Genomic DNA, 5,712 nt, shown 5'->3' on the forward strand with positions numbered 1-5,712 from the left:
CACGTCTACGGCAGTGTCAAAATTCACAAAGCCAGCAATTCATTGCCCCTCATAATTAATCAGTCCCCTGTTCTGACATACTACTTGGCCAAGATCCTCAAGTAGATGCTAACCCTACATTCCAACTGAGATGTGCATCTCATCGTCCACTGAACTTCTCAACAGACTGCGAGGTCGCCACCCACTGTCATTATCAGTTCGTTAGATGTGCAGAGCCTTTTCATGTCCTTACTTGTCGGTGATACTATCCGGATGGTCATGGGCAGTCTATGGAAATAACTCCATTCCCCGTCTTGGTATCCTCGAGTCTTTGATTCGCCAAATACTGGGTATGTGTACCAAGGAGAATTCCCTTTGTTGGTCGCAGGGGCTGCATATGGACTTAAGTTGACGGAGTAGCCATGGAATCCGTCTTGACGACCTATCAGCCAAGTTTAAATGGGGGTCGTCGAGCAACGTGCCTTCAACAAAAGGTTTGTTACATCCTCGATGAAACGACTACGCCACACCTTCGAAGAGGTGTCCGAATGACCAGAACTTCACAAGGCTACAATCCTTGCGGGTACCATAAGCCGATGGACCGCGTACTATGCTTCAACGGGGAAAGCATATACCCGGGAGAATACAATATCTCTGTAATGAAGGCCTACATTGGAAGGCCCCCATCCCATTGTTTTTCTTGAAGGACTAAGGTAGAGGAGCTTGACCGCGTCTCACAGACCTTTGTACACAACAATAACATCTACCACCGTGTTGCTAAGATAATAAAAATCGTTAATGACAGCTGGTACCTTCGTGACAACATCGACCGTCAATAGGAAGAAAAAACCAGTTTCTATTATGGGGTAGCATGAACACTAAACACAAAAAGGACGAGACAGTCCTTTGCAATATTATCAGGGCTCATGTAACCCCCACCGAAGAAAGATCTTAAATCGACCTAGTCAACTAATATAAGAATAAAGAACTGCTCACTACCTGATGTGGAAAAGCTCCTCCAAAGGCAGTGATCCACTCAAGAAGATTAATGTCTCCAGATATTGTGCCTAGTGAACGGATATCACCATTCTTATATTGGTCTTTCCAAAAGGATTACTGTTCACCTCCAGGAAGTGGATGTATATCAACATTATTTAAGAAAAATAAGGAATCCTATTGCGTTAGCAACTCCTCCGGATTTCCATCCTGAACGGCAACATTGACTATAGGCGTTTACGGTACGAGGAGGCCGTGTGTATCCTCAAATTCAAGTCAACACAAAATGTTACTCAAGAAACCTTGCTACTGCCTTCCACCATCAGAAGAATTGTAAGGCGTGCTCCTACAACACCAGCACAGTCGCCCACCACCACTATTCTTGCTATACAAGGTTCCCGGGAACTAGGACCTGCTGCTGATTGGCTGGTGCAAGTCAATGGTTATGGACTACCTTGGATAGACAACCCGCTCTCGCGTAATCTGTTTTTGTGGGAGGGGAAGAAAGGTTTGTAGGAAAATGAAATAATAGTGTATAAAAGGGGGTTATTGCTATTGAGCACTTTTAGTGGATATTCATTAGGGTTTGTATCGTGGCTCGGCAGGCGTGTGGCAGCCGACTTGGTCTTTGATGTTCGCATCTAAATCAACCAAAAGTCACAGACACAGTTGTAGAAAAATTTAGAGAAACGGATTTTTTTTTTTTTTTTTTTTAAAGAGAGTAACTTTTAGTCGAAGAAAAACATGTATATTTGTTTTTGTGCATGTGGGCGTGATTTTGTTCATGGGAAATGCGTATACATTTCCTACGAGAGGTGAGTCGCATTCACACCCCTCGTGTAATTGTCAACCCTATACCCTGCCTTCTCCTTTCTTTGCTCAACAGACAAACAAAAAGGAGAAGACGGGGAGGAAAAATGGTTACACACGCAGCTGAATAATAGTTTGTACGGTGAAGTTTGAGTTGATGTGTCGGATTAGGTGTTTGTTTTTGGCGTGCAGTCTTTCTAGGTGTCCCATGTGTAGTTATGTTTGTGGTGGTTGAGAATACGGACGTTGGCAGCTAGGTATAGGGACTCAGAGGTTCTGAAATCACTCCATCGTGAGCCCGTGATGAATCGGACTGCGATGACCTGAACCTTCTGATGGAAGTAGTTACTTGTGGGGTATGCGACCTGGCTCAATCCCGGAGACTGGTACAGTAACGGTCTGACCTAAGCTTGGTACAATCGACGCTTATTGATTAGTGTTGCGACTTTGAAACGCTTGGGTCTACCCGGCACAGCCTTGGTTTTAAGTCTCACTGGGATATTTGTGTTGTTTATTTAAAGGGGAGTGTTCGCGATTGTTCTACAGAAGTATATAGCTTTGCATTTCGACACGCTGGTGTGTTTCACTGTTGCTCCCGTGCGTGTGTCCTGTCTATTATGTTCCCTCCAGCGTTTTGTCTGGTAATACGATTAGTGTCGTCTGCATACGAAAGAGCAATCCAATCAGCAGTCCTGTCGTTCAGCTCGGTTATGACGGGAATCAGCACATCAACAACTAGGAGAGGTCACTAGAAATTGTATGCAGCCGCCCATTATGTAGCCAGATTTCTGAAGTCCCGCCTGGTCTTGCAGATTCAGTTTCAAATCTATCGACACAAAATTATATAGATTCATTGGGTAGTACCCTTAGTTATGTCGCAGGCCACCCAAAGTGGCCATGAAAGATATGTTGAAGGACGCACCTGTGCGAGAGGTGATCATGACCTCAGCGGGGAAAATCGTACCTCCCGAGAGTTAACATGTTGTACCGTGGAAGCGGGATGGTGAATGAAAGAAATGGATGCCAGGACCAACAATACACGTATTTTTGTACCAGATCATGGCCAACAAAGTGAGTTAGAGCATAATGTGATTCATCATATAAATAAGCAAAGACGACTGAATTTGTATTTTTATATTCGTGGTCATTAGCAAGAAAAAAAATTAGGATCGAAAACAAACTCATGCAGTGAAAACGCTGCGGTGCAACTATAGATGCAACTCAAGAAAAAGTGCTGCTTTTTTATATTTAAAAAAATGTTTTTATATATATATATATATATATATATATATTATATATATATATATATATATATATATAATATTTTTTTTTATACAGCTCCTGCCACTTATCCACCACTACTACAACCACAGCCATCAACCAGCAGGGATTCTACTGTTTCAAGCAACATCCCTACTTTCCAGCTTGAGTCGGATGATTCAGAAACGGAATATTCTGAGGGCTCAATTGATGAACCGCCCAGCCCCGGCGGCCGGCCCCAGATTTCCCCATCTGATATAGAGGAGCCTGAAGAGGAACAGCAGGAACCGCAGGACTTGGATTGATGGAGTCAGAAGTTCAGAGCCTACTATATCTACAATGTCTGAGTCTGATGCCTGTTCCTAGGAACTTCCCCCCCCCCTCCAGGGGATGGCCATGACAGAAGGCTCCATTTGCTCCTATCCTTGCACTCTCTTCTTGCTTTTTCCAGGCCCATAGACCATGATTAATTTGTGCATACCTTATTGTATATCCTATTTTATGTGTATGTTTAACCATTCATGACAAGGAAATTTGGAGTGTTTAATCTTTGAAGATTATACTAAGAGTAAATTTTGTAAGGTAGCCATATTGGCCCATGTACAGTATCTACACTTGTTGCAACATCTGAGTCCTGACTAAAAAGGTCAATTACTTGTTTATTTTTATACTGTGTCTGATGTCTCTTTGGATAAGGTAGATACGCATATGTGGAGGGATGAATCAAGTACTTACACCTGTTTTCATATACTTGATATTTAATATCTGAACAAATTTGGACGTGTGGAAAAAAACTCATTAAAAACAAGTTTTGTTTTTAAACTTGCGATATATATATATATATATATATATATATCTTTATTCAACCACAAACAACTTTTAATTCCATGCCATCGCAATCGAGACTGAAGAATCGCTCGATGGAGACATTTTGTTGGAAATTGAAACGTGGACGAGCCGAGGATTCGAACCCAGCTAACCCGTAACAAAGTTACAGTGACTTAAACCAATGCGCATTGGTTTAAGTCACTGTAACTTTGTTACGGGTTAGCTGGGTTCGAATCCTCGGCTCGTCCACGTTTCAATTTCCAACAAAATGTCTCCATCGAGCGATTCTTCAGTCTCGATTGCGATGGCATGGAATTAAAAGTTGTTTGTGGTTGAATAAAGATATCAATTGATCGCTGGGAACCATTCAGTGTAGATGTATATATATATATATATATGTATATATATAAATATATATATAAATATATATATATATATATATATATATATATTTTTTTTTTTTTTTTTTTTTTTTTTTTTGCATCACTAGGTGCAACTGTAAGACTAGGCAGCATGAAAGAGAAAATTATTCGTCTATGGATCAGGTAGGGGAAAGATACTGAGCATTCATCCATAGAAAAAAAAGGGGAGGGGGGGGGACCTCCAGAAAGTTTGAAAAATGCAGGGGGCCAAATGCGAGGAGAGAATTGAGGAACCGTCCTCACTCGCACAGGTAGTCGAAGTAAAACAAGCACATGGAAGAGGTTTAATCACATCATAATTTGATAATCAAGTAAACTGTGAACAGAAATAAGTTCTGATAGACACGGGCGGAAGTATTTCTAGCAGACGAGTCAGGAACTGTTATGACAAAATGGTTTTAGATTTACAGTAGATGAGTGCAAGCTGCATCATGCAGTGTTTTTCTCTTTTTTTTTTTTTTTTTTTTTTACAAAGCTGGAAAATGGGTGACGGATGTGAGTGGGTGCATGCCTTGGCTGACTACCTCCCTTGTAAGGGAATAGAAGCCTTTTGGTGTGTAGACTGATCGGAAGTTGAGCATGAATTTCTGGTGCGGGTGGAGGAGCTGAGACAAAATCATCAGTGGACAAAAGCGGGCATGGATCTTTACAAAAACCAAATAAAGACGACTGCGGCACCGCTGGAACTTATTATTCTGAACGAGAGGATACCGGTAGCCGGAGGAACAAATACCCTCCAGCTGGCATGATGAGCAAAAACGGTGAAGACAGGTCTTTGCTAATTGGTGTGGGAAAATAACCAGTGGTGATGACAGTAGTAGCGAGACACCGGTCAAGTTGAAGAGACAACGGTCCCAAGTGAGTTAAAAACAACTTGGCCTGCATCCGAACAGCCGGGTACCCCTTCAAACTCTTCTAGCACACGCGAGGTAAGAAACAGGAAGGACTGGCAGAGACTGGCGTTAAAACAGATGAAGAGATTGATTCATTAAGTGTAACCCAGATTTCATTACCAGTGCATTTCACAGAGACCAGGAGCCTCTTGAGACTCTGGAACGGTTGGCAAGGTGGTTGAAAAAATAAATAGATAGATAAATAATGGTGATGATAATAAGATCTGTTCCCCCATCCATGCGGTTGTGTTTGTGCTTAAAGAGCGAGTAGAAGGTAGCTAGATCTTGACCATCGTGATACCAGGACTAATCGGATTAGCCTTTGGGAGTGATGAAGATTTACTATTGTAGACCTTTGGCCGCTCTTAGAACGGGATTCCTTCCCCCCCCCTCTCTCTCTCTCTCTCTCTCTCTCTCTCTCTCTCTCTCTCTCTCTCTCTCTCTCTCTCTCTCTCTCTCTCTCTCTCTCTCTCTCTCTCTCTCTCTCTCTCTCTCTCTCTCTCTCTCTCTCTCTCTCTCTCTCT

The sequence above is a fragment of the Oratosquilla oratoria genome, chromosome 23, assembly GCF_046742065.1.
Source record: "Oratosquilla oratoria isolate Oo_2021 chromosome 23, ASM4674206v1, whole genome shotgun sequence".
NCBI lineage: Eukaryota > Metazoa > Arthropoda > Malacostraca > Stomatopoda > Squillidae > Oratosquilla > Oratosquilla oratoria.